Genomic DNA, 13,865 nt, shown 5'->3' with positions numbered 1-13,865 from the left:
TATCTCCTTCTTCTCTGTTCCTCTTGCCTGTCCAATACTAATAAATACAATAACGCTATATCCTCTGATACAACTCTGACGCATGCAGAAATGTCAGCACTGACTCTGTGATCAGCTGGTGGTTCTCATTATCCATGCCAAAGAAAGATTTAAGAGAGAAGGAAGAGACTTCTTCTTCTTCTTCTTCTTTAGAATTTCCGGCAGTGTAGACGCATCGTGGCGTATTACTGCCCTCCGCAATTCTTTTGATGAGCTCTTCTTCTTCTTTCTTCTTTTGAATTTCCCACAGGCGTATTACTGCCCTCCTCAGTTCTTATACTACGCTAGTGGTGTGCCATAGTTAGGCCTCTGGTAAACCAACTTTTGATTGTTTACCCTCTTCTTCTTCTCATCTTCAAAACACACTATCTCCTTCTTCTCTGCTCCTCTTGCCTGTCCAATACTAATAACCACAGTAACGCTATATCCTCTGGTACAACTCTGAAGCATGCAGAGATGTCAGCACTGCCTCTTCTTCTTCTTCTTATTTGAATTTCCGGCAGTGTAGACGCATCGTGGCGTATTACTGCCCTCCGCAATTCTTTTTATGGGCTCTTCTTCTTCTTCTTCTTCTTCTTCTTCTTCTTCTTCTTCTTCTTCTTCTTCTTCTTCTTCTTCTTCTTCTTCTTCTTCTTCTTCTTCTTCTTCTTCTTCTTCTTCTTCTTCTTCGTCTTCGTCTTCTTCTTCTTCTACTGGACCCCGTCATCAACTACATTGTCCATTGGAGTGCAGCTAATGCTGCTACTTCCTGTCTGAGCCCCCCTCCGCGGGACCCTCCTTGCCCCCTGCGATCTTATTCTGGGCTGCTTTGTCCCTCTCAGCCCCCTCAGCCAATTCCCTAACCACCTCCTCCCAGTCCAGACCTTCCATTCCCAGATGTTGAACCGCTATCCTAACAATCATCTTCACCATCGCTGTTTTACCCTTAGCCTCTGCCATACCAGTAACTACCCCTGCCACGAAGGCCACAATACCTAATTTCTCCTCCCTTCCCCTCTCTCTTTCCTCCTGATCTACCCTCTCTGCCAAATGCCCTCCTTCAACCCCCTGCACCCTTTCTTGGCTGCCCTGTCCTACCCTGCTAACCGCCTCAGCATACGACAACTTACCCTCCCTTCTCACTCTCCGATCCGCGACCTCCTTCTTCATCACCTCACACCCCCTAAACGCTACACTATGCTCCCCACCACAACTATAGCACATCGGCTTCACTCCCTCTCCACACTTCCCATAGTCATGTTCCCCGCCACACCTAGCGCACCTCAGCCCCTTCCTACACGTGGTAGCTATATGGCCAAACTCCTGGCACCTATAGCACCTAAGAGGATTCTGAACAAATTCCCTAACCCTATACATCCTACGCCCTACAAACACCTCCCTAGGAACAACCCCACCCTCAAACGTAATCACTACCATCTCCGTCACTGCCCTCTCTGCTCCCCTCTTCATCCTTTCTGCACTCTTAACTATGCCATTACGCCCGTCCTCCTTTAGCTTTTCCACCAGCTGCTCTACTGTAACCTCGACCGGTACCCCAGCTATCACCCCCTTACATCCCCCCTCCCTCTTCTCCCCTACTCTCACCACCTTACTTATACCCACCCCCCCAATGCTCCTCATCTTCCTAGCCACCTCCACCTGCCCCTCACTACCACACCCTACGGCCAGATTCCCATCCCACAAAACTAAAGCCTCAATTTGAATAAAGTGATTAATCTGATAAAATTAGTATTTTTTCTTTTATTAATTTGTTAGTGATGTAATAAAAAATAACACTTGGAACAAAAAAAAACGATAATATACGATTGGTAAACACTGATTAACCAAAACACTTAAAAGAAAACTTTGTGAATTATTATAAAATGATGTTGTGGTAACCTCTATTAAAGGGGAGATGAAGCATAGCGATATAAACATAGTCATAGCATCAAATTAGTATTTAGATAAACCACAGAAAAAATCACGTTATAAAAATAAGGCGTTTCTAAGAAAAAACTATTTGTTATGTCCATCTATGTAACATTTATGAACATGTGCGCCGCCATTTTGTTGCTGACGTCACAGTGTTGGTTTGGTGTATACACTGCTGGTTAGCTGCCTATTAAACATGGATTGTCGGGTCAGTCAGTAAATAAAATGTTGCCTACCATACAACGGGACAGCGCGTGGTTCTTTTTGTATTGCTCCTGGCTGTTCAAACAAATTTTACAGTGTGAAAGAGAGAGGAAAGTTGGTTCATTTCCACAAACTACCAGTGAAAAAAACAGTGTTGTTGGCACGTTGGCTGGCTGCACTCAAGCGGCACGAGGTGGGCCACATTATAAGTGACTGTGTTGTTTTGAGACGCAAGGAGCAGTTTCAGACGGATGGACGGCCTAAAGCGGTTGGTTTAATCCAGACAGTGTGTGACATACCAGGACCCAGTTACGAACCGTTTATGTCGGACGGGTTGGTTTCGCTCAGTGGCAGTGAGTTGGACCAGCGTCCAGTACGCATACTGCGGGATACTGGGGCAGCACAGTCATTCATTGTGTCAGACATGTTACCATTTTGTGATGAGTCATCGACTGGCTCTAGTGTGTTGGTGCAGGGGATCGAGATGGGCTTTGTGTCGGTGTCCCTCCATCAGATACATTTAACCTGCGGGTTGGCAAAGGGACTGTTCGAGGTGGGCGTGCGCCTATCATTACCAGTGAGAGGTGTCACCTTTTTGTTAGGTAATGACATCGCTGGTGGCAGAGTTATGCCATGTGTTGAAGTTTTGGATCACCCCACTGTTTTGTACCCTGATGTGTTGGCTCCGTTGCTCCTTGAAGTATTGCCAGTGTGTACAATCACCCGTGCTCCACAACCTGTAGTTGTGACGAGTGACAATTCAGCGGGGTACACTTGCCTCTGAGGCAACACGGTTACCCAGGACTCGTGGTAGGCTGGTAGTTGCCCAGAGTGAAGACGCTGGTTTGGCCACATGTTCAGTTACTACACCTGCTCCGGGGATAGCTGGAAGCAGGGAGGTGGTCAGTTCTGTTGTGAATAAAATTCGGTCGGTAAGCAGCCCTTTATGGCTGTTAAGGAAGCCGCTGATGGGAGAGACTCTTCACAACAAACCTCAGGTGAGGGGTTTGTTGTCTTGTGTATGCAGGCTTGAAAAGTGGGTGCATGAGGCTAGTGCTGTCTCTGAGGGGGGTCTCTCTGCTGCTCAGCGTATTGTGACGCTGCATTTTGTACTGTGTTGTGTGGACTTTCTCACAATGTATTATGTGTTTTTCTTTGTGAGAAGGAAGAGGGCAGCAGTCTGCCATTGTGCATTTTAACCGTGGACCATCCCTCTGTTTTTTTTGTGAGGTGCCTTCTCAGACAATTCTGTCTTAAAGCTTTTGTTGTTGGTGTTGGGAATGCTGTACCCCTGGACATTTAGGTGCTATGTGTGTGTGTGTGTGTGTGTGTGTGTGTGTGTGTGTGTGTGTGTGTGTGTGTGTGTGTGTGTGTGTGTGTGTGTGTGTGTGTGTGTGTGTGTGTGTGTGTGTGTGTGTGCAGGGACGTGCACACGACTTTAGAGGGGCAGGTGCTCAAAGGCTGAAAAGGGCACTACACTTGTGTGTATATATTAACCGAGTGCGCGTAGCGCGCAAGAGCGATTTTTAAGGGCCCTTTTCGGGTGGGGGGCCCCCTTTTTATGTTTTTTGGGGGGTTTTGGTGATCAAATATTGAATATTGAACTATAATAATCAGTGCAGGAGCTCACTTATCCTTGAAAGACACTTTTATCACTGACTTAAAAGGACCATACATCTCCATAAATGTTCAGGGGGGAGGGAATAAGTGCTTACCCTACAGACCCCAAGAAGTGCTGTATATTCTGTATTGTTTAATATAAATGCATTTTTTATTCCAATCCCGATTTCTATTTGAGATTCCCAAATCCCATCGGACTTGACTTCTTCGTGTCCCATAATGAGTATAATACCAGCATTCAACAGCGGTTTCTATCATCATCATCATCATCACCACCCACGCTATGCATAAAATATATAGGTCCGCGGAGAGGCATGCTGAGGAGGCCGTGCAAACTGCAATGGAATATGGGGCATCTCTCTCTCTTTACCTAATATTTTGATTCTATCCTGAAATTTTTCAGTTGGAAGGGCAGTCTATATGCGTAACTGTAAAAAAAAAAAAAAAAAAAAAAATTAGAATTTTTTTTTCAAAAAGGGCACTTTTTTGATGAGGCTCAAAAAGGCAGGTGCTCAGGCACCCCTTGGCCTCTATGTGTGCACGTGCCTGTGTGTGTGTGTGTGTGTGTACGCAGGTGAGCGGGCATGTGTGGGTGTGTGTGTTGGTTTTATGAAGATGCCATGAGATTTTTGTGTCTCTACTGACTGTTTTTAGTCGATGTTTTAATAAAGAATATCCAAACCCTCTCTCTCTCTCTCTCTCTCTCTCTCTCTCTCTCTCTCTCTCTCTCTCTCTCTCTCTATCTCTCTCTCTCTCTCTCTATCTCTCTCTCTCTCTCTCTCTCTCTCTCTCTCTCTCTCTCTCTCTCTCTCTCTCTCTCTCGCTCTCTTGTGGTAATATTGACCTTGAATTCCATAACTAATATGTGTGAATAAAAAAAATGAATCCATAATGTAAAAACAGGGCTTAGCCAAAAGTGCATTCCAAACAAACCCCCGCTCAGGGGTAAGACTGGATTAGAGAACAACAGTTGCCGGTCATAAAAGGCCGCAGGGGAAGTCACACCCCACAGGAAACAGTGGCTCACTTTAAATAGCAGAGGAACAGCCGGTCTAGCAGATAACTAGCAGACACATTCAAGGAACTATCAAGTCAGCATACTTTATATAGGAAAATCTTATTATTACATAACTTATTACATTAACCATATCAGTGTAGAAGGTAACTTACAAAGAAGAATACCATTTAGAATGTCACCCGAGTATGAAAGTAATAGTGTTATTACACTCTTGTTATAGAATCCTGGTATAGTTATCACAATGTTGATGCATTCAGACGAGACACCGACGGGGGCCACAGGCAGACCCCCTCCCTCTCTGTCCAAACAAGAAAGACCTGAGCAGCAAAGAAAGGGGGGGGGGTCAAAAGCGCCCTCCTCTGTGTTCACTGAAAAACCACACCGACGGGGGCCATCAGGCGGCCCCCTCTGTTTACTGAAAGAAGACTCACACAGGAACCACACCGACGGGGGCCATTGGCGGCCCCCTATGTTTAAAGGAAGACCCACACAGGAAATCGAGGAGGTGGGGGCAACCAGCCCCCCCAGAGGAAACCAGGGGGAAGGGCGGACCGCCCTTCCAGAAGAACCAATCGGATTGGACAAAATGTATTAGTAACATGTATTATTATTGGTGGGAAATGATAGTACTTAAGAGCAAAACATTTTAGTGTTATTCAGGAGCCCAGACCCCACCCCAGGTCTGCGGCTCCACCGCTCCCATCTAGACTGCTGATTATACGTGAGTAAATCATGGGAAACACCAATTGTTGTTTAGATTAGAGTAATGTACAGATCCCTGATCTGTAAACCAGATTTACTCATGTGTAATGCTTACAGTAAAATTCTCTAATTTCATTTATGTTAACAATGACTGTTGTATGTACCTACATGTTGGGGTTTTGAGATGCAAACCTTGTTGATCCTGTGTACAAAACAGACATGATTAATGTATTCTGATAATCCTTGTATGTGAAAAGCAACCTTTTTATTCACTCCTGGCCCGCCGAGACAAATAAATCCATGAGTTGAATTCGAACTCTATTGTCTGGACTGCACATTTATTCCTTGCTGGCTATATTGGGAGTCAGATGAGGAGACCAAATTCTATCACTTATGATCCTTTTTCCTCCTTCCAGTTAACGACCTCCTTGTACTGTACAATAACCTTAGATTATTGTTAGGATTCTACTACAGAAATGGTGCCTGTCTCACCCGCCCTGTTGTGCCCCCCCTGAAGATGTGCAGTGAGGTTTGTGTGGCTGGCTGCTCAGAGCCATGGCCCTGCTTGCATGTTGGGGACATCCAGGAAAAGAGCCGGGGGTTGACGCGTTTCATTAAGGGGTTGCAGTGCAGGGTTTTGCTGTCTGGATGGAGGACAAAGGGAAAGATGGAGGCTGGTTGTGTAAGCCACTAGTTGGGGCCCGGGGTGAATATAGCCTTTGCGTACAGGGATGGGGGAGCTGTGTTTAGGTTAGACTGTCCAAAGGTAAAGGGATCGCGCTTGTTGTGCAGTGAATATACAATCATGAGCTTTTGATGTTTGTATGATCATTTAGACACAGGAGGCCGTTCCCGGCCTGTTTGCTTGAGGTTTATGGCAATAAGTACGGGCAGCGTATTTGGTGCCAGGCCCTTGCGGACAGGGGGATAGTACTTTTTTATTTTTGTTGAAAGTAATAGCTTAGGGGGATAGGTTAGGGATAGGTAATTTACTTGAAGGCGAAGGCGTGGAGCGGTAGAACGTGGAGGATAGTTGCAGAAAGGCAGGAAGTGGGACTGTGAGGTGACTATGGACAGTGATGGACAATGCAGAGTAGTCAGATCTTAAAGAGAAGATTATAGGGTAAGGTAAAGAGTGTGATGAGAGAACCGTGATTGTAGCACAGGATGTTCCTGGTTCCACGGTGAGAACAGAGTGCAGGGAATATGAGATGAGAGAACCGTGATTGTAGTACAGGATGTTCCTGGTTCCACGGTGAGAACAGAATCTAGCGAATATGAGCCCTAATACCACAGAGAATACCGTGATTGTAGTACAGGATGTTCCTGGTTCCACGGAGAGAACAGAGTACAGGGAAGCTGAAACCCTGATGAACAGAGTACAGGGAAGCTGAAACCCTGATAAACAGAGTACAGGGAAGCTGAAACCCTGATACCACAGATAGAGTACAATGGGACAGAGTTACAGACTATAGTGGAGTATAATGAGACAGAGTATAGAGTAAAACGGGCACAGAAGCGCTTATCAATCAAGCGGTATACGAGTCTGAAGCGAATCATATTGGATTTTGGGGCTAACTGGCTTAGCTCTGTGGAAGAGCCGCGGTGATTCTCCTGACTGTGTGTGGAGCCGGGCGAAGAAAGGGTAGGAGAATTGGTTTATGATTCGTGTAGGACTGTGTAAACGGCGTTGGTATATGAGAATGTTTTAAATTCTTTTCTTTTAAAGTAGTTTGTTATTTAAGCATGTGTGAGTTGTTTAGAGTTAGATTGGTGACGAGCGGACTGAATGAAATGTACGGATCTCGAACGTCGCATAACTCGCGGCTCCCGGGAGCGCATTGAACATAGCATCAGGCTGGCTAGGTTGTTATCTTGCGTGCGGTTGTTTTGTGAGTTTGCGGGCGACATATGATGTGATTCGAGTTTTGAATATGATGGTTAGGAAGTGTTGGAGGACGCGGTGGTTGTTGTGGCATTGTATTAGAAGGAAACGGAGTGTTTTGTGATAATAGTTGTACGTTGTCGCGGTATACATTGGTGACTGTGCGTTTGCGCTACTGCGCATGCGCGTTACAACGCGGATCGCTGCTTTTCATTTTTCGTTCGCTCTGAGGATGAATAACGGGTGAGGAAGTATTTGGCATTGTGTTAAAATGTTTGTATTTGTATATTGATGTTGTATGTTTGTGTAACAAGGTTAAGGGATGTGTAATGTATGATGATTAGATTATGGGAGATAGTCAGGGGGGAGGAATTCAATAACAAGGGTATAGGCTGCAGACAGGGTAGTGAGTCTGTTAAGGCCAAATGAGTTAATGGATACATTGCTTGGATCTAGTTAAGGTTCACAAACTTAGCTACTCTGGGTGAGTGTATCATTAATAATGGGAACATATATATACACATTGGACCTGTAAAACTGGGCAATAATATGTTACACAGGGGTATAGTCTTGACCTAGTGGGGTTGGGAGAAGCTACAGGCTGAGTTGAAAAGGACATATTGCTTGCATTATATTTAATTAATACATCTACAATACATATCACATGTCACCTATATACAGAGTTAACGTTCCCAGAAAATCCTGTTTACAGTTTTTGAGTCTTAGCATGATTGGAACTGACCACTAGTAATGTTTTATTTCTTATGCTTTGTATTATGCATGATTAGTGTTGTGTGAAGATGTGATTTTAAAATCTGTTTGGAATAGAGGTTAGGGAGGGGATTAGGCACCCCGAACCTCTAGCCTCCAACAGGCGGCAGTGGGCTCGCAAGAGTCTGGGCGCACGTTAAACACAAACTATAGTGCTGGGGAGTTACTGAAGGCCTCCGTGCGTAACAAGGTATGAATTAACATACCACTGTGGTACCGTCTAGTCGGCCCAGGAAACGTCGCACGTAAGTTGGTGTGGGCACTGGGTGGTACGTGGACGACAGTCCACACCTAGGAGCAGGGCGGTGCACCGGAGGGGGCACAGCTCCTGCCGTGAACAGGCTAGGCTGGCGAAAACGGTCAATATTTCCATGCCCAGAGCAAGCGGGGTGGGGACAAGACCGTCGGTTTCTAAACTGAGTGGCTGATAGGTACTACGGACAGTCAGCCGCTTGGGGTCCTGACTTGATGACGGACTATGAGGTCGCTATCGACTGGGTCGCTAGCCGGTTGGGAGAGCGTTATGTCCCTGTTTATAGTCACAGAAACGCAGGAAGTGGGACTGTGAGGTGACTGGACAACATTGGCATAAATGCACCTGGCTCAATGTACAGTCAGGCCACAGTAACCTTACTAGCCGATACAGGGTTAGTAGGCGAGTTGTGCTTCTGTGATCAGTGTTTTTGAAAAGAAAATGCTGGGAAGCAGAGGGATGAGGGGTGTCAATTCAGAGGAATCTGGATTGTCTCTCCTATGATTGGAAAGGGACCCAGCCTTAAACTGCACCTGAAGGTTAAGAAAGGGGCCTTCTTCCGTTCCTGGGGAGACCTTAGCCTGGAAGTGGAGACCTGATCTGTTGGGGGAGAGGGGGCCAGCGGCGGGCAAGGCAGCTAAGGCTGGTTGTACCGTCGCAACGGTCTACCTAATCCTGGCGGTGAGAGGTGCATCTGAGTAGGGCAAGCAGTGCATCCGAACGGGAGGAGGGTACTCTTAATAACTGGAAGGAGGTTAAAAGGGTCAAAGCGATTTTGAGATTGTGTTTATGCTTGTTTTAGATGAGTTAAATCTTTAATACACTGTTAATATGGATAGGACATTTAATGCTTGATGCAAGCCTCAGAATTGTAGGGGATTATAATTTATTGATGGAGGCTTGCTGTCTGTGTTAGAAAACAATTGTATTGATGCAATGGCGATTTAATGGTTATGATTGTGTTTACAGTAGTTGAAGAGATTGTTTTTCTTTAATGCCATTGGTTTATATAGGCTGTTTTGATTTTGATATGATTGTGTTTACAGTAGTTGGAATGATTGTTTTTATCTGTACTTAGGACACTGTCTGTGGCTAGGTGTAATTGCAAATAGGTGCTACTTAACCTCTGGGGGAAGGGGGTTTAGCCTTCCCCTGGAGGCAGTAGGAATGTGTGTTTTATTCAAACCTAGGAGGCGGCTTGCCTCTGGGGGGATGACGAGATGTTTTTATTAACTTTTTAATGATTTACAGGGGGCCTATATTCATGAAGTGAGGAGATAGGGTCTTTGTGTCAAAAGCCTTTATGCTCAGGGGAGACTGTATGCATAGATCACGAAGGAGACAAAAGTTGAGAAGGTTATATTGCCCAGGGGGGTAGAAATCCTTTTGAGACAGGTCACGGAAAGCCACAGGGGTTGCTAGAACCTGTTGTTTATGATCGCTGTTACACTCACGAGAGGGACCTAGAAAAGATCTTTACAGCAGGAAGTTGATAACGTTGTATGCCCAGGCGGGGTCAAGCGGGACAGCTGTTGCTTACAGTGGCTGTTTTATGACAGCAGGAGGAGCAGGCCTGGTCAGATTAGATGCAACAGGAGAGAGGTCACAGCTGGTGGAGATAGGGAGCGAGGGTCAGAGTGTGATAACAGATGCAGCTATTTTTACAACAGGGGCACAGGACGTGGTTTTGAGGGGTCAATGCAGGATCAAAGGCAGCGTGAGGGTGATAGGAAATGACAGAGAGGTGTGACAGGAGGAGCGCTAATACAGAACACAGGTGGGTGAGTGAGTGAGAAAATCAATAAGGTGATCATTCAATTGGATTATGACTTTTGAATGACTAGCTTTTTGATTAGAGGGAATAGCGGTAGACTCTCAAGGTACTAGGAATGCTTTGAGGTTCTATCGCTGAGAGAGAGTTCCTAGACTCTTTCTGGCAGTGGGTAGGAGTGTAGAGGTTGGTGTAGATTGTGTTAGCCTGAGGTTGAGTACAGAGAGAGCTGAGGACAGGAAGGGAGGAACAGCTAACAAAACTGGATGAATGATTAATGAGTTATGTGTGTTAAATAAGAGTGTTTTGATGCATGAGTGGGACAAGCGTGAATGGCTTTGTCTTTGAGTGGTTACCTGGTAATGTGAGGATGAATTGAGTGGCGTGTGAGTGCATGTCTGAGTATCTTTTGATTTCAGTGGGTGCTTGAGGCTGTGAGATATTGAATGAAAGAGTGTGTTTTGTTTTTTTAAGGAGAAAGATCGGTGGTGGTTTTGATACACTGCTTTCATTCAAGTTTATTTCTTTTGAATGTGTGTGGATGAGCGTTTAAGTCTAGATTTTTAGGTTTCTTTTCTATTGTTTAATCTGTAATTTTCTGGACGGATGGGGATGAGTTAAAAGGTTGCGTGCAAGTGAAGTTTGAAGCTTGTTGGTTTTATTTCTTTAATATTTTCTTGGTATGCATGGGGCATTCACAAGTGGTCTGCCGCGTAGGTGGTAGGAGAATGTGTTTGGTTTATTTTGGGTTTTCCTTTCCTTGCAAAAATAACCTTTAATTTTAATGTTTGGTGCTTGTTGTTTTTATTGATTTACTGTTTTAGGTATGAATGGTAATTTCACATGTGGAGGTGCAGAACGTGTGGTTGAAGGATGTGATTAATTGAGATGTTTTGTTAATTATTTGTCTTTTGTTTTTTCTAATCTGCTTTTCATGGTCTGCGTGAGAGAGGAGAGAGCTGGTAGCAGGAGTAAGAGCATCAGGACAGGATATGACGACAAAAGCTAAGTGGCTCCATCACATTTGCATATGATTAACATTGGCTTCTCTTAAGAGTATTTGACATAGTGTGTAAAAGGATTTTCTTTGTGTTTTTTTCCCTCACAGATTCAGTCGAGGGGGGGTAGCGGAACGACACATGTAGAGGAGTCATAAATGTTGAGTATGAATACATTTCATTAGATTACGACACAGTGGAGTGAACCTGTTCAGTTATTTCCTGTGGGAAATTGTTAGATTGTGGAAAGAGGTCGCTTGTGGACACTAGCCCCTCCTTCATCATAGCCCCGAGAACAGAGGCCAAAACAGACACAGGTTTGGGAAGCATCCAGACTGGGAGAGCCGTCTGTAGATCCGAGGAAGGACAGTAATAGGTCAAAATGTGACGGGATCACAGGCCTACAAACAGTGCTACGGCTGAGGCTGGCTAGCATGCATGGGGGGAAGGGGGAGGCAAGGCCGGTCTGGAACTGTGCAGGATAGGTGGGCAAGGGCCTCTGTGGAGTGTGAAATTTGGTGTGGGGAACAGGGGGTAACTGAACAGTAGCAACTGATGGACTCTGTTTGCGCACATGTGATTTGGTGGAAGGCGCAGGCGGAGGGCGAATAGATTAACACAACGCAGGGTAAGAGCATAGGAACATACACATAGGTAGATTATTATACATAGTTTATGGCCAAAGTGAGGTGGTGAATTTTTTTCTCCTTGAGTGATTCTCCGCCTTCCCTGCCCGACTGGTGCTGTGACGACGAGGTGGTATGGTTTTATGACCATGATATGGTCATAAGGGGGGTGGATAGATGAGAAGACCAATTGAAGGATTATGCAGATGTGATTGTGCTGTTTTAGGTAAGAAAGGAATTAACAGGAGAAGAAGAAAAAAATGTATGTAAAATGAATACTAATGTATGTTTCTCTCAACCAGATCATCTAAAAGAGTGTGGAAACAGACTTTCATACAGATTAAGGAAATTGGGATTTAAATTTGTGATTTATTATATTTTAATGTATAATTTGTAGCTTAAAAGAAATTTTAATGTTTTCAACAAACCCAAAAGTTGTTGTTTAAAAGGTGGGCCTCTGGCTAATGAGCCTTGAGGAGAAAAAACTCATTGATGATATGTACCAAAGAATAATGAAAAAAATTATTGAGAAAAAAGAAAAAATGAAATTTGAAAAAAGAATTATGATTTTGTTATTATGTTGTATGGTTAGTATGTATAGAAAATCAAGTCAATATACTGTATATGACAATGTGAATTGCCAAAGTGGGGAATGTGGTAATATTGACCTTGAATTCCATAACTAATATGTGTGAATAAAAGAAATGAATCCATAATGTAAAAACAGGGCTTAGCCAAAAGTGCATTCCAAACAAACCCCCGCTCAGGGGTAAGACTGGATTAGAGAACAACAGTTGCCGGTCATAAAAGGCCGCAGGGGAAGTCACACCCCACAGGAAACAGTGGCTCACTTTAAATAGCAGAGGAACAGCCGGTCTAGCAGATAACTAGCAGACACATTCAAGGAACTATCAAGTCAGCATACTTTATATAGGAAAATCTTATTATTACATAACTTATTACATTAACCATATCAATGTAGAAGGTAACTTACAAAGAAGAATACCATTTAGAATGTCACCCGAGTATGAAAGTAATAGTGTTATTACACTCTTGTTATAGAATCCTGGTATAGTTATCACAATGTTGATGCATTCAGAGGAGACACCGACGGGGGCCACAGGCAGGCCCCCTCCCTCTCTGTCCAAACATGAAAGACCTGAGCAGCAAAGAAAGGTGGGGGGGGGGGTCAAAAGCGCCCTCCTCTGTGTTCACTGAAAAACCACACCGACGGGGGCCATCAGGCGGCCCCCTCTGTTTACTGAAAGAAGACTCACACAGGAACCACACCGACGGGGGCCATTGGCGGCCCCCTATGTTTAAAGGAAGACCCACACAGGAAATCGAGGAGGTGGGGGCAACCAGCCCCCCCAGAGGAAACCAGGGGGAAGGACGGACCGCACTTCCAGAAGAACCAATCGGATTGGACAAAATGTATTAGTAACATGTATTATTATTGGTGGGAAATGATAGTACTTAAGAGCAAAACATAGTGTTATTCAGGAGCCCAGACCCCACCCCAGGTCTGCGGCTCCACCGCTCCCATCCAGACTGCTGATTATACGTGAGTAAATCATGGGGAAACACCAATTGTTGTTTAGATTAGAGTAATGTACAGATCCCTGATCTGTAAACCAGATTTACTCATGTGTAATGCTTACAGTATTTTCTCTAATTACATTTATGTTAACAATGACGTTAACAACAATGACCTTGTTGATCCTGTGTACAAAACAGACATGATTAATGTATTCTGATAATCCTTGTATGTGAAAAGCAACCTTTTTATTCACTCCTGGCCGCCGAGAAAAATAAATCCATGAGTTGAATTCGAACTCTATTGTCTGGACTGCACATTTATTCCTTGCTGGCTATATTGGGAAGTCAGATGAGGGGACCAAATTCTATCACTTATGATCCTTTTTCCTCCTTTCAGTTAACGACCTCCTTGTACTGTACAATAACCTTAGATTATTGTTAGGATTCTACTACACTCTCTCTCTCTCTCTCTCTCTCTCTCTCTCCCTGTGTGTGTATGTCTCTCTCCCCCCTGTGTGTGTGTATGTC

At 44.5% G+C, this 13,865-nt stretch overlaps 1 pseudogene across 1 annotated transcript in view; it reads right to left on the bottom strand.

The window, feature by feature from the left end:
* The window catches only part of LOC311244134 (E3 ubiquitin-protein ligase MARCHF5-like), a 73,600-nt pseudogene that overhangs the window by 1,248 nt on the left and 58,487 nt on the right, over positions 1-13,865 (bottom strand). The window lies entirely within an intron of this gene.

This window comes from Notolepis coatsorum (assembly GCF_963971535.1).
Source record: "Notolepis coatsorum genome assembly, chromosome: 17".
Taxonomy (NCBI): domain Eukaryota; kingdom Metazoa; phylum Chordata; class Actinopteri; order Aulopiformes; family Paralepididae; genus Notolepis; species Notolepis coatsorum.
Note: the sequence above shows the minus strand (reverse complement) of the source record. Positions and strands in the feature narration are given on the sequence as shown.